Source organism: Nelusetta ayraudi, unplaced genomic scaffold, assembly GCF_046127955.1.
Source record: "Nelusetta ayraudi isolate G7.1 ecotype Tasmania unplaced genomic scaffold, CSIRO-AGI_Nayr_v1 ptg000042l, whole genome shotgun sequence".
Lineage (NCBI taxonomy): Eukaryota > Metazoa > Chordata > Actinopteri > Tetraodontiformes > Monacanthidae > Nelusetta > Nelusetta ayraudi.
The window spans coordinates 17176524-17197870 of NW_027466092.1; the positions used below are offsets into that span (position 1 = coordinate 17176524).

The 21347-nt window shown below is 46.3% G+C and overlaps 1 protein-coding gene and 1 non-coding gene across 5 annotated transcripts in view; both read left to right on the forward strand.

Annotated features, from left to right (window-relative positions):
• The first annotated feature begins 1438 nt into the window (after nt 1–1438).
• On the forward strand, nt 1439–1520 carry trnal-aag (transfer RNA leucine (anticodon AAG)). The gene has a single exon. It is a non-coding gene; the product is annotated as a tRNA-Leu (tRNA).
• A 152-nt stretch (nt 1521–1672) lies between these two features.
• The window catches only part of srcin1b (SRC kinase signaling inhibitor 1b), a 73819-nt gene continuing 54144 nt past the window's right edge, over nt 1673–21347 (forward strand). For 3 of the 4 annotated variants that reach the window (XM_076035062.1, XM_076035060.1, XM_076035061.1), the window contains exons 1-3: nt 1673–1790; nt 1872–1969; nt 3905–4011. The gene's annotated coding sequence lies outside the window, so the exon portion shown is untranslated. Of the gene's footprint in view, nt 1791–1871; nt 1970–3904; nt 4012–19515; nt 19631–21347 lie in introns of those variants that run through there. The other variant, XM_076035059.1, reaches the window with a different exon arrangement.

The following is a 21347-nucleotide window of genomic DNA, read 5'->3' on the forward strand; positions in this document are numbered from 1 at the left end:
GAATTGCTCCCCTGAAATGAAATGAGCACAAACCACTGTCGAGCTGAAATGAGACTATAAATGGAGCCAAAGAAAGCTGGACTTTGTGCCACCACCCAATTGTGGAAAGACATTAAAGGCGGCCTGGAGGTTTTTAACTAGTCCTGGCAGCGAGCACAGATTTTCTGCTGGATCACTGCAGGCTCTGCACTGCGGCTTCAGAGGAGCTCACTTCTCCACTGACCCAGTCTGTGAGATTGAGGGAGAGAGAATAAATAACCGTGTCTCCACTGTTGGGTGGGTTACGATGGCAACAAATTTTTCGGCCAATAAAGTCGAGACATGTCAGGGAGGCTTAAGAGAAGAGCAGCATCATAGCGTTTGTTCCCTCATTCAATATTTCACAGCAGAACTGTAATATGACCCTCCTCTGCCCTGAAGTGAAATATATTCTGCAATTACAATCCATTTCAACAATTCTCACATGACCTACTTTGCGGGTATGGCTTTGCTGCATTTGAGAGTGAAAAAAAAAGAAATACAAAAAGCTGAATTATTATAATCGAACCCCCTTGGCAGCTGGAGAGTCTTGGGAAGCTGTCACGGAGAGGCATGTGTGTCATTGATAGTTTAATATTATTAATGTTAACTGGTATATATTTTTTTTTCAGGTTTGGTATGCAAATAAGGTGGACTTCATAGATATTCCACACATTTTGATTTAGGCTATATATTCAAATCTAAAATATTCCACATTCATGAACCACAATGTCATGAGCATGCTGTGTAATTACGAAGGCTCAACATGCAATCTACAGCACGCAAGAGTCGTGCAACTTTTAAGATGAACGGGGGTTTGTTTACCTTATTGTGTGAATGTCTCTATCTTTTTATCTTTTCGGTTGCACCAGGCGAATGCAAGAATTCAAGATGAACGCAGAGTTTTGGTTTGCCAAAATAAAGGGGTCTTCTTTTTTTTTTATGTTCTTCAAAATGCAAAATGCAAAGCAACAAACAAACAACAAAAACAAAAAACACGCGTGCTCGCCTGTTCGTTGTTGTTCAAGGGCTACACTGAGTATGGTTGTTGCAATGCCCGTACAAAATCAGCAGGGGTCACCATTTTCCGACGTTGCACTCTGTTAGCGAAATGGAACGGAAACTTATTATTTTTCGTTAGCACTTACCAGTCACAAACCAGTAAGATTTTTTTGAAAGTGCGCTGCATATAGACGAAACTACAAATTCTGAAGGCCGGACCAAGTATTCCCGTGACTACTTCCGTGTTAGTCCGCCACTGTTTAGTTGGCATGTCCACCTAAAGTCGTGAAAAAAGGATTCGCATAGTCGTGTTGATGACGAGATCTTTGTTTAGGTGGCCCGCTCCCAATTTAAGCAGCAATAAGTTGGTTCGTCTATATCAACCGATAAAACCTGTACCGATAGCCCGCTGGGTACAGGTAGCGTGGCCGAGCGGTCTAAGGCGCTGGATTAAGGCTCCAGTCTCTTCGGAGGCGTGGGTTCGAATCCCACCGCTGCCAATCCTTTTCGGTAAATCGCAGGTTTTTAAAAATAGAAAATAAATACTTTTCTCATTTGCAGTTCTTGTTCGGTTGTGTTTTAGATTGTTTTTCTTAATTTTTATTTTATTTTTTCCCAGTTTGGCACATGCGCAGTTCTTTCCAGACTAAACACTTCTCTGACCAGGTTGGTCGTGTTGCCAAGTGAGTGTGGGTGAGGGGGTAACTGGTCTAAATCATGAAGTTACCCATGCTAAATTACCTAAAAGAAGCAACATTAAATCTTAAACCGTAACTCTGAAAACGTCTCATGCTACGGTTTCGACATTTACTGCTCGGCTGAGATGACAGGTCTCCATGCGTCACTGGCAGGAAGTGAACGTCAAGATGAAAGCCCACCGAGCCGTGTTGTTTCTGTCGACAAGACACGTTTACGGAAACGCGTCAGAAGAAGGCAAACATTCTATTTGGTAAGCCTCAAAGTTCTGTTTTAACCTTCAAATGAGCTTGAACCTGCGACTAAATGCAGTCCGCCGTGACGTCACGCCGCTCGGGTCCGTGTTTTCCGCTGTGATGCCAAACTGACTCGTCAAACAACAACCGGGTCATGGTTGGTGTCATGTGGTTCTGCATTAGAACGGGTCAACTTCAGGTCCCGGTAGTACAACTCAGGCTTGCCGACGAATGATGACTTCTGCGGTAGAGAGCATGTGGGCCGTAAAGATTGTTAGACGGCAACACTTTAGTTTTGCCCTTCTTAAAACGAGAATGAAATGAAGTGATTTAAATTATATCCTGCCAGACTGCACTTAGTTCAATTAAAATAATAATAATCAGATGCACGCTTTGTTCTGCTGCATCCCACCTTTTTTTTTTATTTGCAGACGGAGCTGTAGAGATGACCTTTGTGCCTTCCTATATTGTCACAGACACATTCATACTTGTGTCTACAGATTGTAAATAGTGAAATACTAAAACAGATCAGTAGAGTCTCTTTGTGCACTGTGCTTTTATCAGACACTGACTTGAGGTCAGACTTTTCCTCATTTTAAAGCTTCTGATCTGTGGCCTCCTTTAACCAAAAAGGGAACAAAAATCTGTTTTCATGCCTTCGTCTCAGTTACTGGTGCTTGTTTGCCCTCTGGGAAAAAAAAAACAGGACCGACTTATCCTTCACCTTTTAAAGCTTCTGTTTCTGATGAAACGTGTGTGTGTAAATATATGTATGTGTGTATGTATATTTGTGTATGTGTGTGTGTGTGTGTGTATACAACAGAAGAAACAAGCTTTAAAAAAAGTGAGGGATAAGCCTGCAGCCTGGTTTCTTTACAAAGCGAAAAAAGCAACAGAAACTGAGAAGAAGATCATGAATGGTTTAAGATTAACAGTGAGTCTTCTCAAGGGGCACGGATGTGGTGAAGAGCAAAATGACGTGAACAGACTAATGAACTGTATTTGTTGGCAGGTGGTGTGTAACTCGGAATTGATGAAATGTTTGATCCAATTATGATAATGTGGAGGCAAAAAGCCTGGAATGTTTTGCCAGCATACTGCTCCTCAACCCACTGATCTGTAGCCTCTTCGCAATTCATCTATAAAATAAAAATATATCTAAGCCAAACAAAGCTGGAAGTTCAAGTGTTGCCGCTAAAGGTGAATCATTTGTCCCACCTGCTGTGTTGGCCTGTGGCCTCAGAGAACTCAATAAGTGTTGACTGTGAAAAACTGGCCAGCCACAGTGAGTCCTATTAGAATTACAAAGTGTTTACCTGACATACATTCAGGAAACTGTGTGTGTGTGTGTGTGTGTGTGTGTGTGTTTGTGTGTCTGTGTGTCTGTGTGTGTGTGTGTGTGTGTCCGGTGTTCTTTTGTCTAAATATAGAAACTCTCAATTAAAACGGAGTCATTCAGCCAGCAATAGAAAGTACTGACTCAGTAGAGGAGTGATGGCCAACAATCCTCACATGGAGGAGGAGGAAACAGACGTGGCTGATGTGATTACGCAAACCTAAATGTTGCGTTATTGATTTCATCACACGGATGCATTTCTTGAAGCCGTTAAAGCAAAAATTGATTTTCCTTTTCTAGTTTGCAGCAGTTGTAGCCGTCCGTCTGTGTCCTCGGAGGCGACTTGTGATGCTTTTGAACGCTTTCTTCGTCTTGTGCAAGTGTTGCATCGACAGCTGCCTGCATTTTGCAGGGCCAGCTTTGTTTGAGTTTCAGTGAAGGAAACACCCTTATTAACAGGACAATACACAGTCTGTGTGACAAATAGAAATGTGCATACAATAACAAAAATACAAAATACACCCTCTTTATCACAGAAAAAAAACATGAACAAGAAACCAGTGATATGTGTTGACAAAATACATTCCAGCAATTTGAATTCCTTTTGCACCACCAGCTTTGTGACGCTGTGTCTTCTCCTGCGCCACGGACCGGCTCTCGACCTCTGACCCTTGGCCCCTTACCTGCAAGACGGACCATGCAACGTTTGTCATTAAGATACAGGTTTGTTGTTTTTCTCATTGTCACTCTTGCAAAAACAAACAAAAGGGGGCATTCTTTTAAAAAGTGTTTGACAAGAGTGCCTAAAGTGGCCTCGCGTAGCAGTAGTAAATCGAGACCAAATTAAATGAGATTCAACTTTTTTGTCGCAAGTACAGAGCAATGAAATGCAATTCAGTGCTTAGCAGTGAATTGAATACAATGTACAGTATATACACATTACGTAAAATGTGTGTATATATATATATACATATATATATATATATATATATACATATATAAAAATATACATATATATATATACAGTGTGTCAGAGGTTGCATTGCAATCGGTCATTTTGACAGATTGCAATTCACACCCCTGACCACTTGGTGGCAATGAGCATATTGCGACGTCCCCTTCTGACACGCGGCGCTGAGACGTCAGACAGTTTCCTTGCGTGTCTCAGCGCTCCCTCTCACTTCTGCAGTCTCACAAACCCACACCTGACCTCAGCCAATCACAGGTGTGTTGCCTTCACTGGACAATGTTCGCTAACACCATTAACATCAAATAAACAAAGAGCAGAACAGAACACAAGAGAACACAGTCCAACCGACCATTACAATACTAACTGGCCATTGTCTCTCTTGATACGTGACCTCGGTGGCTTCACTCAGAAGAAAAATGTTGCAGCGGTTGAGAGTCAGAAAGTGTCAGACAATTTAATGACGCGCTAGTGGGAACGCGATTCAGGTCCATGCGGACCAGGAGGAAGGTGTGAAACGGTGCGTTGAGGGCACAGCAAGTCGACTGCTCATATTTATTTGCCCCCAGAGCCGCGACGAATCATGGGGGAAATGTGTTGTTGTTGTGAGAATTATGTTGTGTGTTGCTGTTTGAGTGCGAAGGTGTGAGTGTGTGTGTGTGTGTGTGTGTGTGTGTGTGTGTGTGTTAGCGTGTTAAGGGGAATGTTTCATGTATGTTACGAGCCATGTTCCGTTCGTGGCTGTTTGGACCCGGAGTCAGTGTGGACTCGGTCCGAGTTAGAAGCTGGCAGTCACGATGCTGGCGCTTGAGAAGTGCGATGTGCACAGTGTGGCTGTTATTGATGTGGCGTTAGGAAAGCTGCCTCCCCATAAGCTTCAGCATTATGATTTCAACATAAAGAATGAATCTTATGAAAACATTTTTCCCAAGTTAAGTTGGTTAATATCAGAGAGTTATGAAAAACGTAATAATATCGGTGAAGCTTGGGTTTGTTGGTTAGGTAAACTGTGGAGTCATCATTGCTTAAAGGTGTAACACATCGAGTGGTAAAGTCTTATTCATATTTAAATGAGGTGATTGACGTCATTGGAGCGTGATGGGAATTTTGCGACTTTATTGGTCAAAATGGCTGGTAATGAAAAAGTCTGAAAAAAAAAGTCTGAAAAAAAGTCTGAAAGATAAAAAAAAAAAAAAAAAAAAAGTAAAGAAAAAAAAGAAAAGAAAAGTAAAAAAAAAAGTATGAAAAAGCGACCTCTGATATATATGTAGTGCAACACTAGCATGGTTTTATATATGATTGTGTGTGTGTGTGTGTGTGTGTGTGTGTGCACGAGGCTACAGTACTGCTGAAGTTTGCCTCGGGGTTTCCTCGCCTCCGCTGTCCCCCAGCGCCTCCTCACCTCTCTGCCGTCGCTCACTCAGGAGTTCAGCGATGCTCTCTCCGTCCTTTTTGAAGTCCCCTCCACCTGCCTCTCCCCGTCCCGACAACGCCGCTGCGACGCCGCGCGAGCGTCCCCGCCTCATTACTTATTCAGCCTGACACAGCTGGAGAGCAGCTGCTGGCTGCTGTCACCGGTCAACCAGGAGTCTGTGATTAGCCTGTCCGGCCTGTCTGTCTGCCTGCCACCGGCTGTGTATTTATAACTGCGGCCCTCATCCGCTCCCGATTCGCACGTCTTTCACCCGGCTCTTCCTTGCTGTCACTTCCTGTTCGGGCTCCTCTGCTCGGAATGCGTCGCGTCAGAGAGGAATATTCCTTGAAGACATCGCCGACACAAAATTCACCAAACACGCAAATCTCTCATCTCCAGATTCAGGGGGGTAACTTGCTCCAAGGCTCCTTCTTAAAATGCGGCATCAAGCTGTGTGTTTGTGTGTGTTTGTGCAGGCGTGCACGTGCGCTGTGCACGGCAAAGTGATGGCCCAATCGTCCTTGTGCATTAAAAGCAGGTTTGCCGGGCACTACAAGCGTTATCTTTAATTCATCAGCATGTTTTATTTACTATCCTGCCGATCCAGGTCACAGAGCAACAAACAGGGCTGTTTGTCAGTCCGAGTGCAGCAACCGGTCAGCGGTAACCGCTTGTCACCGCGGTAGTTTTCAAAGCGGGTCCACTCTCTGACCTGAGGTCAGGCAGGTCAGGAGACACTTTTTTATCACTGCGCATCTCAGTGTGACAGTCAGTAGCGTGCAGCTGCTTTTACCTTAAACCACACACACACACACACACACACACACACACACACACACACACACACACACACACACACACACACACACTCACACACACGGACCACTGCGTTGCATCACTTGTGCCTGTCTGCTGTTCATTTACAATTCTGAACTCCTCAGTCTACCAGAGGAACATCTGCGTTCACCTTTTCTAATCGCCTTCTCATCCCGCAGTCGCCTCCTTTGGTCTGCAGGGGGCGCAGTGTGGAACTCGCAACTCTGGCACCCCACTCCCCACCCCCCCAACACCTCCTTTCTACTAGAGTTTCCACTTGCGCCGACGCGCGCAGCCACGCAGTTCAAACCCGACGGGTGCGTCGGCGGCGCTCAGATCAAAGGCGGCAGGGAAAACAGAGCGCTGGCCCTTTAAGAGAGGCGGGGGTGTGGAGGGGAAGGCTGCGCATCCATAAAACATGAGTTTGTTCAGTGGCCGCGCCAAGACGTGGTGGTGGTGGTGGTGGTAGGACGGCGGAGCATCAGCGTCCTGCCTCACACTCACTCACTCACTCACTCACTCACTCACTCACTCACTCACACACTCACTCACTCACTCACACACTCACACACTCACTCACTCACACACGCGCGCTGACAGAGGGAACCTCGGCATGGAGAGGAGGGAGGAATAAAAGACTGCCGAGAGCGAGGGGAGGTGAAGAGCCAGCAGGAGGAGGAGAAGAAGAAGAAGAAGAAGAAGAAGAAGCAGAGAAGTGAATGTGTAAAAGAAAGAGGAGGCACGCAGGGGACAAAGTGACGGCGCCGTGAGAGGACAGGAAACAGGTGCTTCCAGGCGGAGGATGGGCAACTCCTCCTTCCCAGGCATGTCCCCTCTCTCTCCGTCCGTTCTGTAGTTGCAGGTATTTCACTAACTTGAGTGTCCGACGTGTCCGGCTCTCCGGCGTGATTGCTGTCTGTCTCCGGCTCCTGCATGTTTCGCAAGTGTCTCCGCCACTTTTTTTTCTGGTGCAAAGACAGCAGTCGCCTCAAAGTGTCCCAGCGTGCCAGCGTTGTTTCCTGCTTCCGCGCCGCCTCGTCTCTGCTGTTTCATCTCCTCTTTCAGCTGCGGATGGCGACTGGACAGAGTGTCTCACAAGCTGTGTGAGTGTGTGTGTGCGTGCGTGTGTGTGTGACTGGGGCTTGCGTCTGGCAGCAGCACTTGTTTACTGCGATAGCGCGAGGCTGAGGCTGCAGTTGGTCAGACAGACGGAGAGGAGGAGGAGGATGATGGTGCGAGTTACCCGCTGCTCAGCGAGCTTTCAAAATGTAGACTGCGATGTCTGTTTGATGTCTCCAATTCAAGGGCTTCTGTCCTTAATTCTCTTCCTCCTCTTTTTGTGTAACAACAAGCGAGAGAGAAAAAAACAGGATGTGAGACATCATTTATTTTAAATCCAGATGTGCGCGTGTTACATCCGAGTTAATTTCTTTTGCCAATGCCTTTGACGTTTTTTAAATAAAGAACTACAAGTATTTTTCTTTCCGCAAATTTAATGCAAATGTAATGCAGATGAACGTCTATGTTTAGCCACTGCAACTCAATTACAATTTTATGCAATCAGTCATACAGTCTTTTTGCATTTTGTAAACATTTAATGTCATCTTTCTTTGAAGTGTGCAATTTATATGAATAGAAATTTACAGACTTCCTCCAATTGCCCCAAAAACTCAAGGTTAAATATTCCAAAAACGTGCATTGCCCTGTAATCTGGTCTGGGCACCTGTGCGGTCCATGTTTGCAGCTTGCAGTATGAAGCAGGATGTATGATTGACCAATAATGCTCCTGGGTTTGCTGGGGGCGGAACATGGCTGTTTGTCACGGGGGCTGGTTGTCACACTTGTTACATCTCAGCGACCAGAGGGTGCTGTCACTCGACATTAGCAGTGAAATGTTAAGAACTTGGCCAGTTAAGCTGCATCATGTTTTCTGACATGAAATCTGATTTCATGTCAGTTTGTAAATATTAAGATGTTTCACAGTTTCCAACTGGGTTTTTACCCTGAGGCTTTACAGCAAAGAATTACCATCAAAACGTCTGGATGGATGTTTCTGATTATCATTGCTAGCTTGCTAGATGGGCGCTACTACTAGTGGGCGCTACAGTAGTTTTGCTGTCGGTTGGGTGGTTGGTTGCATCTTGGTCCTGACATCTCCTTGTTTCTATTAACCAGGTACTGAGTTTTCAGTTATTGCTATTAATTAATTATTACTTAGTTATTACTGTTCATGTTTTCTTGTAGATTTGTAAATATTATACTACACAACACTACACAACATGTCTGGCATTAGAAAGTATGAAGAGAAAGAAATGATGGAGACAAAGACCATGTAAAATATAATGTCTTCATTCTTTTTGTTGTTTCTACATAAACACACTTTTGTTTTTATTCTTAAAATCATTAACCCCCCAACCCCATAGTACGTGCCATCACACCCCACTGCAGGCTTGCTTGCTCCAATGTGTCTGCGTCAAACTTACAAGGACGAAGGGTTCCAACCCGAGACCTTGTACTTCCCTGTAACGTGGAAACGCTGAGCGGCCAGGGGGTGAGAAATGGTGAGAGGCGACCCTCCCCTTCCACGCTGAGCGGCCAACCCGGCACATAGCGGGGCTACGTTTGGGAGATTGAGATCAGCGTGTGTGCATGAAAGCGCAGCCCTCTGACCGATCAGCTCTCTCGGGATGTGGGCCGGCCGTTTGAAGCCGACGGCGCACGCGCCACTGCGGGACCGCTCAGCGGGAAAGTTGTTCAAGGTCCGTCGCGTGCGGGCTTGCACGTTGGAAGTGTTGAGGTGCGCACGGGCTCTCAGACATAAAGGTGTCTGACCTACAGATAAGCAACATCCCAAGGTCAGCCAGAGCAATGAAAGACAAGGGATGATGCGCCGCCAAGTGTGGCTTGATTAAAGGGGTTGTATGTCTATTCTAGTCCGAGACGCCACGGCTATCAGCATCAAAGCGCCGGGTGATTTAAATGGATACACAGATTTGAGTTTTGTCAGGCGTGTCTGCAGGATCCGGGCCAGTGATATTACAAGCTTCTACCTCAGATATTTTCAGGACGCCTTCCAGGCACATCATAAAGCATGTGGAAGCACTGATTATTATTTTATTCAAAAGGCCTTTAAAAGAGGTGGGATGCAGATCTCTTCCCTCCCTCCCTCTCTGGGAAATTCTGCCCCTATGAATATGGATGAGTATGCAAGTAGATCAGCCCCGCCCACCTACATTTTTTACTTTCCCTGGTTTGCGAGCAGTGCACATCAGGATGGCTCGGCAACGCAATCGTCTGCCAGCAGATTCTTACCGAATAGCAACATGTCGGCTTGTAGTCTTTTGTTATATAACAAACAAAGAGACAAATAAGTCAATCTTATCTCCTTTCTTAATTATGCCTTTCTCTGCGCTACGCTTTCATGTGTTTTTGTGTTCAGTTCTGGCGGTGCACGGTAGACTTTAACCAAGGAAACCCCATCGTCTGCTGGAGCTGCCTAGTTGAAAGGTAGCAGGTGATCAAATACGGCTCGCAGGCATTGCTTTCAACCCGGGAGTTTAGAGATGTGCATTGGACCGTCTCCCTCTCAGTAGGGGGATGAGGACATGTTCCTGACATTTTAGGGGGCAAAAACAGTTTTTTAGCAGAGGGTCTTAAACTTTGCACACACATTAATATGTTTGGAAAGGAAAAGATAAAACTGTCCTGTGCTGCATTTTACTTTTTTCTTTTAAAATGTGTGTTCTTCATGCTTGTAGATGGTGAGCGTTTGCTCCTCAATAATGAAAAACAAGAAACTCTTCTTTGTTGTGTCTTGTTTGTTATTGTTTACAGGCTGATAACACACCACCTCTTTATATGCACGCCCTGGTGACTGGAAACCTGCATTGATAACCAGCATATTGGGACCACCTAGCATGAATGACGATGTTTGGTTAACTGCAGGTGGATCACTGCAACATTTCCTGGCTGTGCTCAAATTGCTTACAAGCGCAGACCAATCTGCCAACATGGGCAAGAGAAAGATAATGAACTATAATGAAACTTTCCCACTTTTTTTTAACTCACTCTTTTAGATAAAAACAAACGTACATCATTTGTAAAGTCTTAAATAAATCCTTATTTTGTTTGTAATGATAAACAAAACAATAATATTATTTTTTCATATTATTTTGTATGCTGACTTTGTTCAATAAGCTGCTCACTGGAAGGTGATTGGTGCGTTCAGTGGCGTCAGTGGAATCAGCGGGAAGACACGGTCTTGATTAGTTTAGATTAAACACCATGTGGCCGTCACATGAATCATGCAGGGCGTCTTTAAACATTTTATAACTCCAAGAAGGGAAAATATCTTTTAAAAAAGACTAACTCTGATTCTTTAGTTATTCACTTTAATACAACATTTATCAGGAAATCCCTGAGCAGCATTGCAGACTGCTACACACTAAGGTCATTTAACTGCTTTTCAAACTTTATATCATAACTCCTTAAAAAAGTTTTGAATTCTGCATTTGGCTATAATCTCCGCTGTCATATCATCACTACCATCAAACCTGCTGTTCATTCCCCTGTCAGTTGTGGGATGATGAGCAGAGAGGTGGGCGGGGTCCCATGGAAAATTGTGCCCAATAAAACTTGCATTGAAAAGCAGTTTATTCCTCTGTTAGTATTGAGTCTGCTTTGGTGCGTCCAGTACTTTGGGGTGGTGCATCATGGTCCGTCACTGCTGTACGACCTGTCACCACTGTGGACCCTCTCAGTCACAGCACTATAGGTTTACCACAGACCACCTCCTGAACCACAGATATTTTAAAGGCTTTCAGAACAGATTCATTTTAGGGATGTGGTTTGTTTTGTTTACAAGGAGCAGACAAGGTGATGATAACAAGATGCAAACTGATTAGAGTGATCTTCCTCATTTCTCTTGTGTATTTCTTACTGCTGAATAAACATTGGCTCCATTTGATTATTTTTCAGTCAATGTATTGAAAATATTTGTCTTGTTTTGTTCCAACAATGAAAATGTTTTCTTATTTTCTTTTTTTCATTTTCCCTTTCACGGCAGTGACACTTTTGCAATGTAAGACTCTGATCTTTGTGTCTGTGAGAGAAGTTGCCTGAGCTCCAAGATGGAGGTCCCTCCCCCACCCTGCCCTCTCTAATCAGTATTGATTCACTCCATCCTCTTGCTCTCCCTCTCCTTCCCTGCAGCTGCTGCACAAATCTGTGTCGGAGCAAAAAAAATAAGTAAGTAAAAAAAAAAAAATAACACAGTGGAGCACTTCTGGAGGATAGGATTGTGAAAAGCAGCCGCTATCTCTGACTTCGATATGAGTCCTGTCAGTTCCTGGCTGCCGTCTCCCTGCGAAAGCGGCAGAGAGGATTAGATGTGAACGGAGCGTTTTTTCAGACTGCGGCAGCCCCTCCAACACCTCCAACTTATGTCTTTATGGCGCCTGACAGCGTGAGTCGTGTCACCCCGGCACCACGCCACCTGCCCAGAGGTGCAGGTGGTGGCGGGAAGCAGATCAAGCGTGCCTCAATCGAGAGCGACTGAAGAAGGAGGCAGAGGGAGGTGGAGGAGGTGTGGAGGAGGTGTGGAGCAGCAGCAGCAGCACAGACTCTCAGTCTGATCGTACCTGTTGGAATGTTTGCAGGGGTGGGGAAGTACAGGGGAGTGGGGGATGCAGAAGGATATGAAATTGAAGGAGAGGGGACGAGTGAGGAGCAGATGGAGGGAAGATGAAGGGAAGAAAGAGAGAGCTCACTTCATTTGCTCAGAGATTCTGTGTGAGGCAGCAGCAGCAGCAGCAGCAGCAGCAGCAGCAGCAGCAGGCTCACCGTGTCCAGGACTTTGGTTCAACGTGATGCACATTTCTCCTGGAGATCAATAAAGTATCTATCTATCTATCTATCTATCTATCTATCTATCTATCTATCTATCTATCGGTGATGTGGCTTTTGTAGTTAAGTGATAATGTGCTCAGATGAATCTGGAATTGATCTTTAATGCGAAGCCAAAACTTTGCATCATGTTTCTTCAGCCTTATTATGTCTGACAGACACAATAACATTGACACAATAACGCCATGTTAAAAGGCTTGACAAAATAACCCTCGGCTGCCGTCTACACATCGTTCTCCCTGTCTGAATGTCTCTATAAAAACATGTCTTTGTATTGATTTTGAAAGAAAATGACCACATTAATTAGATAGCTCACTAAATAAACATTGTGTATTTTATGCAGAAAATGAAGACATTGTCACCGTTTCTGGAGATACAAAAGACATTTTCAAAGACAAACTTGTGGATGTCACGGCTTTGGTACAAAGAGCTTTTTCTTCTTTCGGGGAAAAATGACGAAAGTGGGGAAGAAACGGAGTGAGCTGCAGAACAAAAAGCCCGTTGCAACGCACGGGAGTGGGGCGATGGAGGGGAGCTTCCTTTTGTGCTTTTGTCATCAAAAATTCTCGATCCCAGCCACCACACGAGGAGTAAAAGTGGTGCCAAAACGTGGGGGAAACGCAGTGAGCAGTGTTTCCTGCAGGAGTCGGGCTGCTCCTCTTTCCATGCAATCCAACTCCTGCAACCCCTCCCCCTCCTGACTCTTCTCCTCCTCCCCCTCCCAACAGCTGCAGGACATAAAATGACAATATCCACCGCAGGGTCTGCATGGCAGACGTTACTCACTCTTATTCATCAGTGAGTGAGCAAACGCTCCAAGTGGCTTCATATGGCAAGTCTCGCAGCCATTAGCACACATTAATAGATTCCCGCAGTTCTGTCTGACGATTCAATTCAAAGAGCCTTATTAAATCGTCAGGAACTTCATTTGTTCCTCCTGAAACATCGCAGCTGCACCACATGGGATGCGGTGAAGGTTGTACCGGCGTGTTGTAGTTGTAGAACCACTGCCAATGCTAATATGACACCATTCATTGTGTATGTGCAGCCATGGGTGGCGCTTTGAATATGGCTGCGCCGTCCTTGTGCTGAACCAAGAGTCAGGTCCTGCTGGATTATGATACGTTTGAAGTCGCATTTTCTGAGTCCTCGACCTTCTCCCTCATCTCAAATGACCTCTTAAGTTGGATTTTCTGGTCAGAAACTCAAGGACTTTAAGAGCACCAGGTGCAGAATTAAATACGGGAGCTTCGGTTGCTAACAGTCAGTGAAAATGTGTTTGTTGCTTGGTCTGATAGTTAATTGAGCATTTTCATCTAGCATGGCTTTATATGCAGGTACGAGCTAACATAGCTAGCGACAGCAGTGAACTCATCCGTCTTGCTTTTCTGACTTCCAAAAGGAACGTTGTCACCTCGAACATGACCTCATTTCTAATTGGTACATTTGTAGCAAATAAAAGACACCGCCCAGCTATCACACATAGCTATGACAAGACCATGAGATGGTTTTGTTCAATATGTCTGTGTATCTTAAATGTTTAGTATAAGTGTAGTCTCTGTACTGTGTGTGTGGGTTTTCCTGATCTTCCCAGAGCTTGTTTTAGTGACCTGGCAGCTTGAGCCATGGCAGCTAGCCTACTAGCGGCTGGAATGGGAAAACACTGTGTCCCATCTCATCCCATGAAATCCACCACATCCAGCACAAAACAAAAAGGCCGTTGAGACCCCGGGCCTTGAAATCTTTGCCGCCTGACGCAGGTGAGGCTGATCTTTATATTTAGCTCTGCGCATCAAGGTTCCTGCTTTTGGCGTGGCTGGCAGCTAATGTGGCTAATGGAGCCATTGCTAATTGGATTTGTTTCACCCCTGTGCTCGCGCTTCAGAAGGTCACAATGTCTGCCGTGAAGAAAGAGTCCCATGATGCCCAACAGAGCTGAAGGCATCTGCTGTCAACCACAGCGACACAAAGTTTGGGCAAAAAAAAAAAAAGAATTAGCTGCGCTATGTCCGTGTGTGTGTGTGTGTGTGTGTGTGTGTGTGTGTGTGTGTGTGTGTGTTTGTGTGTATTTTGAAAGTTTGATCCTAACTGCCAGTCAGCTCCTACTGCTGAATCCTCCACTTATTCTTTCTCCCTCAGAGGATGGTTGATCAGATACATTGCACATCTTTGGTTTTCATGTATGTATGTATTAATACAATTGTTTGTTGTTTGTTATTGTATTCACAGGGGCGGGTAATGTCAGCTAGAGAAGTCTAAAGGTCTTTACACACCAGGCAAAAGGCGAAGCAACTTGAATGAGCGACATGAAAAGCCAGCGATTTTTTTTTTCTATACACACCTAGCGCGACGCGAACATGCGTCTGAAATTCGCTAAGCGAATGAAGTTTGGGGCTCTTTCTGTCGCACCGAAGGAGAAACAATGGCGTCGACTACATCCTCAAGTGATGATGTCCTGGTGATGCTTGAATCCAAAAAGAAAAGGAATAGAAGTATTTGGGTTCACCTAATATTGTTCTTGAGAGAGGTGTTGCAGCCGCTAAATTAATGACTTCCATATGCCGACTATCTTAGTTTAATGTGGACATGAGTTTTGTGCTTATTGTATTGCTAAAATTGTTTTACTATATTATTATTATTATTTGTTTTTTGTGTCTTGATTGGGCGTGCTGTGTGCGTCAGGTGGAAGATGAAGAAGCGGCGTTAATAAACCGTTTGTTTTTGACTATGTTAATTAAGTTCCTGTTGCCATAAAATATTTGGATGTTTTTATCATTTAGAAAGCTTTTTGGAACAGATTTAAACCAAAGAATAAAAGATATGAATTTGTTTTGGTGACCGAGAAGTTTTGTTTTACGTGCGTAAAATGAAACACCACTTTCTACACCACGGCTTAAAATAATAATAATCTTTTAAAAAAGACATAAGAGCAGATGGGTGGGTTCAACACCACCATCCAAGAGCTTAAATTGGACCCAGTGAAATTTGGCCAGTACTTCAGAATGTCCGTCGGACATTTGGAGTGCTTCGTCAACTGGCTCCCTGTTTGCAGAGGGAGAGAGCGTTGTCGGGGTGTTGATGTGACGTCATCGACCATCCAACATCATTTTTGATTGGTCAGAAGTCCAGTATTCGCCTTTTTGCCTGCGAATAATTCGACACAAGAGCGAAAAAATATCCGTCGCTTTTTCGCTCCGCGAACATTCGCTGCTGGTGTGTCCAGTTCCATTCACTTCAATAGGTTTTAAAAAACATGCGAATATTCGCCTTGTGAATTTGCTCCCGGTGTGTAAGGACCTTAAGCCTTTCTCAAATTTCTGCTGGCTTATGCGTGTAAATTTTACAATTTCCTGCATCACTGCAGCAGCACAGAGTGTGCACCTCTGTGGCTGTGAGTCTAAAGTATGGGACTTTTCTTGCAGTGAATGGGTAGGTTACACAAAAAAAGCACCATTAACCTCTAAAATAAACGCTCCCCCTTGACCTGGTCATAATAAATAGCAGTAAACTTTCCCACCAGTCACAGGTCATTGAGTGCTACTTTCAGTCATGTCTGCAGTGTGCAGGGTTTTATACCTTCTGCCATTTTACCAGCATTAAACTACGGTAGGTCCGTCTCTCAGGAGCGTGGACATTATGATGTGAATTGTGGAAAAAGTGTATGTCATTAGTTTGTGTGTCTTTGTGCAATTGAATTTTATCCAATAGGCAGACAGGTCGACCTGATGAACACACATCTACTGATTCAGTTTCACCGAAGCTGCATGTAAGTTGCGCAGTGTGACCCTGGCAGGAGGAACACATCTGGACTTATCTCGACTCTTTCCTCTTAATATCCAGCGATGACTGGAAATGTATCGATGAATGCAGATCAATAGCTTTGTTTGTGATGACAGTGTTATGTCACATTGTGGTTTTGGGTTGTTAGGACAAGCAGGCCATAAAGCTGGTCCAACGGGAGGCTTCCCAACTCCTGCCTGTTAGCATCTTTCTTTTATTTTGCAGGGAGAGGTGTCAAGATTTTAGTGCGTCGCGATGCATTTGAGTTTGACGTCGCGCTGCCTTTTGTCGGAGCCTTTAAGATGCACTAGGAAAAGCATTAGATATTGCCATGGGGTTTGGGGTTTTGAAGTGTTGGTGTGTGTGATTGAGAGAGGAGGTTAGCTGAAGGTCCTCCTGCTTCCATCACGTATTCTGGCAGTTCGCAGCCGCACTCAGAAACGCGTTTGACACATTTTCCCTGAAAGACTGAATCTAATATTTATTTGTCGGTTTTCCTCTTCTCCATTTTTTTCCCTTCAGCGTCCCATCCTCCATGCAGCCGCCGCTATTTCAGTACCATCTGTGGCAGACAGCAGCTTATCACTGTGCATTACCGTCGCTGATCGCCGCTGTGACAGGAGCCCACTTCCTGCCTATAGTCCTGCACGATGGCCGGGTGGCTTTTCTAAAATGCGGGTCCGTTTTGCGTTGCAGCGGCAGAAGCGGACAGATGTGCTGTTCGAGCGAACTTGCATGCGAACTGCACCATTCAGTGGAATGGTGGAGTTCAAATGTGGAATGTCGAAACGAGGAGGTGGTTTTCAGACCAGGGATCCGTCGAGCGTGTGCAGATCTCATGGGCGAATGTCATTCAGGAGAATGTCACATAGTGAGAAGAGTGACTCAAAGTCTGGCCCTAGTCAAATATGTATTTTTCCGTCAGTGTGACTGTGTGCTGCAGTCTGTCCCTGTTCGTTAGAGAGATCAAATCAATAACGGTAGCAACAAAAAAACCAAGACCATCTTCTTTGTGTGTGGTGTTTAAGAGACTTAGATGTAGCGACATTTAATGCATCACTTTAGTTTAGCACTAAACTAACAAAAACATCTACACCATCATTTGTTGCAAGACTAAAAAATGATCAAATAATCTTCAGTCCTCCTCGTCTCTGAAGCTGATTCCATCAGGATGACATCCATCGCCTCTCCCTCCAGCGGCCCGAACTCCAAACCTGCATTCAAAGGCGGCGCAGTAATAGCCTGTGTTTATTTAGCCCTCGCCGTCTCCCCTCCGATCCGATTCTTTTTCTCCTGCCGTGCTTGAAAGAAGCATTTTCTCTCCATCACGAGGTCGCTGATGTTTTTCCCCTCTTCCGTCCGTGCTCCTTCTTCTCTTCGTCCACTGAGCAGGAAATGGGTCCAGCAGCCATCGGGGGCTATTATCTGTGCCAGCTATCCATCTCCCTAATTGACCAGTGGGGGTTAAAAGTGACGGCGGTGGCGGTGACGCTAATACTTTCTGCCAATTTGACACGCTCGTAATCCGCCCAGCCCGCAGCCGCCAGGGAAGGCGAGAGGTTTGACGAGTCGGAGCGCCGTGGCATCGTACAAACACTGCAGGCCGCGTGTGTGCATGCGCGCGCGTGTGTGTGTGTGTAGGTGGGGAGAAGCGCTCGATCTAAATTAGGGCTGGGGATGTTTTGAGTGGGCGGCGAGAAGGAAGAAGAAGAGGAAAGAAGAAGAAGGAGGAGGAAATTGGGCTAAACATGCACAGGGCGAGACGCACATGGACGGATTGTGGCTGTCACGGCATCGGACGCCCGCATCCTAGCGGCAGCAGGAAGTGACCTCATCCTCAGCATCAGCGCCAATTTGCGGTGAATGCTGCTGATTGCTCTGCAGCAGCAGCAGCGGCAGTAGCAGCGGCAGCGAGTCGCAGCCGCAGTGAATGACATGAATAGACGGCGCTCTGTAAATCTGCAGCTTAGGATGTCTAATTCCACCTGGCATGACATCCGCATTTGGCAGCCCGGTGACGAGAAAAAAAACAATCCTGCTGCATTTTCTTTTGGCGACGACCAAAAAACCCCCAAAAAAACCCACATCAGGTGCAGATTGAGACGTTTGAACTTTAACAAACCGCCCCACGTTTAATTGATAGGCAGGGAAATTGATTCATTCTGCCGTTTAAAAGCCCAAATCACTGTTTTTCTGTGACACTTGACTGTTTTGTGGGCTCCCGCTCAGCCAAAAGCAGCCCCTGACTTGCTACAACACTTAATTCCGAACCTGCAGGGAGAAAAATCACTGACAGATTAATCACGAATGTGAATAATAGGGTCGTTACTGCCGCGCTGACAGTAATCTCTCTTTCTTCTTCCAGAAATAAATCTTTGTGCTTTATCTGCGTAATCTCGGCTTTGACAGTGAAGCAGAAATGTGTTGGGTTTTTTTTTGAAGACATGACTGAGCATCACCTCTACTCTCTCTTGAACCTGTAGTGGCTCCAGTTCCGCATTCATGAAACATGCAAGTGTGAGTTTTGTTACATAACAGCCAGCGGTGGCGGCGGAGACGGCAGCGCGCTCCCTCTGCCCCCCCTTCCTCCTCCACCACGTTGCCAGACCCCTCCAGATGGCGGGAGCGACGCTCTCAGCCGCCCGTGACGGTCTCGGAACCGGGCGAGCAGCAAAAGTGGCGGAACCGCAGAGGCACCGGCGTGACCTAAATGCCTGTATAAACAGCAGCCGCGCATGTTTGAGCGGCGGCGGCGGCGGCGCTCTAATCACTCAGCAGAGACGCCGATGCGGCACATGGGCTTGCGGGGGAGGGTGGTGGGGAGTGGGAGTGGTGGGGGGGTGGGGGGGGGGGGACAGGTGCAGTACGGAGCAGTGGAAGTCGTTGAGGACGGGAGTGATCTCCGCCGCGCCGGCTTATCTTCGCCAGAGGTTGGGAGCATGAAAGGGAGAGGAAATGGGGGGGGGGGGGGGGGGGATTCATGAGCAGAGCTGAGATACAGAACAAGAGGGTGGGGGTGAGGGGGAGGGAGGGAGGGGTGAAAGAAGAGATAGAGCTGGTTCATTTGCAGCTCGTCCCCAAAGACTGAGGAAGGGATTATACTGAGAGAGAGAGAGAGAGAGAGAGAGAGAGAGAGTGAGAGAGAGAGAGAGAGAGAGAGAAAGAGAAAGAGAGAGGGGAGGGGTAAGGGGAGGTGATGATGGGGAGCGAGAGAGAGAGAGAGAGAGAGAGAGAGAGGCTGAGTTTTAGTACCCCACCTCACATCTTCTCCCACTCTGCACTGTGCACTTCTCAGCACTCCTCATCCCTCTTCCTCTCTCTCTCTCTCGCTCTCTCCCCTCACACACACACACACACACACACACACACTCACACACACGCGCACACGTGCAAGACACACAGTGACCATGTAGAGTCTGAGCCAACGGGGGGGAACCGACCTGCACAGGACCAGCGGCCAGGTACGCCTCATCCCTCCGTCCGTCCCTCCGTCCGTCCCTCCGTCCGTCTGCTCATCCATCCGTCTCTACCGCTCTTCTGCAGCAGCAGCAGCAGCAGCAGCAGCTGCACATTTTATGCCCTCTTTTTTCGTATTTGGGTTGTGGGGGGGTGCGGTGGGGGTAATGTTGGGGGTTTGTCGCCGTGGTGATCCCAGCCACTCTCACTCTCTGCAGAAGATCCGGCAGTGGCTGCATGCAGCAAGATTATCCCACTCTTTTTTCGTTTTCTTTTTTTCCCCTATCGCGGTTTCCCCTCAAAGACCCCAGAAAAGCGGAGAAGGAAGGAAGGAGTTGGTTGGAGCTGAAGCGGTTGCTGGAGGGCGAGGGATGCCGGTGGCCAGGGATGGCGGGGGCGGGGGTGGGGGTGGGGGTGGGGGGGTCGGCTGGATAACCTGGGCTGACCTTCACTTGAGGGACGAGCTTGTGGGACAGCGTCCGCACACACAACCGGCACACCTGCTTTTCGCTAAGAGGAAGAGAAACAAGGTGCTCTGTCTGTGTTTGTGAGTTGAGTTGATGCTCGCTGTGCGGAGGGAGTGAGATCGCAGCTGACAGCCGCCGCACAACCACCTTCAGAAGTCTCAATTCTGAGGCGCGTTAAGTTTGCCCAGCAGAATGGCGGCGGCAACCTATCAGAGTCCTTTGAAGTGGCGCCGCCGCTCCGGATGGAGGACGGGGTGAGTCAGAACAGCAGGACTCTCGCCACTACACTTTGATGCCGCCGCCGCCGCCGTGACAACAGTCAGTGCGTCTCGGGACCAGCGGGCCCTGGGTTCTTTTTTATTGCGCAGGAACATGTTGTGATGAAGTTGGGCTCGCCCAGAACGGGAGGCTGAACAGACAATGTGAGTCACGCTGACGTTGTTCCACGTCCTGGTTTCTTTTGCCGAAGAGTCACGACTGTCAGGAACTGGCAGTAGCTGATCCTTCTGCTTTGCTGTTGATCACGACAGCGTGTGAGTTCTAAGCCCACTTTTATTGTTAGGACTGTCTGAACATCGGCGGCACAACACTAAAAGTTTGATTTGGGCAAAGAGTTGCAGATCAATTGAAAAGTTCTGTAAAAGGGCCAAAGTCATTATCCACGTATCAACAGTCATTGTTTCCCACCAGTTAGAGCCAATTTAACATCATTGAGATTTTGAGATGAGAGACAGTTACAAAAAAAAACTACTCAAAAAAACACACAGAAAACTCAAAACACATTGAATCAAATTTCAACAAAACACAAAAAAAACTACAAACCCACAATGAATAAAATGTCAAAAAACAAAGAAGAAGAAAAGTGACACTGAAACAGACACTCAATTGAAAATGACCCACTTCTTCCAGGTTTTTCTTCAGTCAGTTTTTCTCTCCCATCTCGTTCTTTTGCACCTGACACACTTTAAGCAACATCAATGATTTATGCAATTTATGCAGTTGATTGATGCAATTTTTTGCTAACAGCATATAAAACAGATTGGACACAGAAAGACAAAACAAGAGCCATATTTTCACCTCCGAGCACGATTTTTGTCTCGACTGCGTTCGACACATTAGCGGCTCAGCAGCACACATGCTTGCAGTCAGCCTCACAGATTAACAACATGCAGCTGCACACCCGCCGCATCCTCACTCTGTCACTGCCGCCGGATTGATGTTTCCCCTCAGGGTTGCCTAAAATATAAATCCATAT